The sequence below is a fragment of the Furipterus horrens genome, unplaced genomic scaffold (genome assembly GCF_987537825.1).
Source record: "Furipterus horrens unplaced genomic scaffold, mFurHor1.1.pri manual_scaffold_17, whole genome shotgun sequence".
In the NCBI taxonomy this organism is placed as follows: Eukaryota; Metazoa; Chordata; class Mammalia; order Chiroptera; family Furipteridae; genus Furipterus; species Furipterus horrens.
Window position 1 is genome coordinate 34,319,512 of NW_028327187.1, and position 2,090 is coordinate 34,321,601.

Here is a 2,090-nt window from a genome sequence, read left to right on the forward strand (position 1 = left end):
CATGGTCTGGTCTGGGGCTGGAAGCGCTCCCCAGGTGTCCTTCCCTACTGTTTAAAACACATGACTGTGCTTTCCATCAGTCTGCTGCTGCTGCTGCCGCCACCATACTGCTTCTTCTCAACCCCAGCTCTGCCCCTCTTACGTGTCTGGATGAGTATTTCTTCTTTATATCTTTGTTTGTTGGACTTCCATGCAGTCTTATTTTCTGGAACTTCTGGTTGTTTCTAGTTTTGAGGTAGTTGTATTCTTTCTTAGTTGTGGAGGGAGACGCAGCATGTCTGTCTAGGCCTCCATCTTGGCCAGAAGTCTCTGGATGTTTCTTATGTCAACAGTACCTATGGGAGCCCCATATAAATTTGAAACCGAAAAGGCTGCCAGGAATTGACATTTATATAACACTCTAAGCTATGGAAAGTGGTAGGGGACAGTGAATACAAAGGGGAATAAGGCCATATGCAGGAAGGGCAGAGACAATGTTTGGAAAACAAAGATTGCCCTGTAATGCAGATAAGTAAGTCTTGGGTAAAAAGGTACCTCTGATAATAGCTCCCTTCTTGCTATGATCCCGCAATTGCATTGTAAGTGTAGATAGTTGAGGGGGATGTAAAAAACTTTTTCTGAATCTGTTGGGTTTTGAATGCTTTATCTCAAAATAATCCTTATACCACAGAACCATATTTGGGATAGCAAAATTTGCTCTCCTTCACAAAGAACATTCTTTTTATCTTTTGAAAAAACTTTCTGGGAAAAGTTCTATAAGTAGGCTTATTGTATCAAAGTGCATGACACAAGGTATGAATACTTTCATGAATTTGTAGGGATTCAGAATGAGTCATCCCAAGAGCTGCCTCTATTGTTTGTGAATTGTTTGTATTAAAGGCAACCAAGACCCTGTGGGATCAAGAGAAACTTCTGCTCCCCCTTAACTACCTAGAAAAATATGAATTGGGGGCCTTGCTCATAATAAGAGATTATCAGAGAGAAGTTTAAAAAAAGAACCTATCTGTAAGGCAGGGAAAACTACTAATTACTGAACACCTGCTCTTCTTATTATCCTTCAGTGATCTTCTTCCCCTCTGAAGACCCAATATGATCCTTAGCTCAGAATGTCACATATGCCTCATTTTCTCTTTCTCTCTGAACCTCTCATGTGTGTGGGGTCTCTGTCTTATGTATTTGGGGTTCCTGTACATGCATATGTAATAAAATCTGGTCATTTTCTCTTGCTAATTTGTCTCATGTCTATTGGATTATTAGATCAGCTGAAAGAACCTTGAAGGTAGAGAACAGTTTCCTCTTCCTCCACAATTCTCAATATATATTAGCATGATATTGCCATTAAGACTGGTGTTAGTGTAACAGAGTGCAGACTAGGGGTTCCTGGAAAATAGCAGAGCATATTCCCCACAAATCTTAACTGGGGAAAGGGGAAGTAGATGATATGGCATTTAAGATACTTTGTATAACAATAGCAAGTTAATAGCTATGCTGCCGCCCCCGGTAAAAGGTGTAAGTGACTTTAAGAGCATATAGTGACTCATGACATAGCCAGGGGAGGCAGATTCGACTGTGTCACAGGGAACTCCTGCCTTGACTAAAGATGGCAGTAGAAAGAAGCTAAAAGGTATGGGGGAACTGGCAAAAAAGGCACATTATAAGAGGGGCCAGATATGAGGTTACATAGGAAGTTCCAGGCTGAGCATTTTAAATATGGGTGGGCTAAAAGAGAAGGATAGGGGTCCATCATTAGGTCTGGTGTGTAAGGAGATGCCACACGATTTGGAGTAGGAGGTGCCACGTGGTTTGGAATAAGAGCTGGAGTAACAAAGAAGAGACCCACCTGGAAACCTGCCTGGAGAAGACCACAGCAGAGCTATTAGATCTGTACGGGTACCTGCCTAACCAAGCACGGACTCGTGGGATATGCTTGGAGCTGAGCTGTGACCAGGAATGCTGAGCCTCAGACTTCTGCTCTTCTGAAAGACAGTATCTCTGACTGGCATATTCTGAAATTGGCCTGGTGTGGCAAAGGGGGGCAGGATTGTGTGTTTTGGGGTGTTTTAAAGGGAGTGGGACTTAACAGCAGAAAT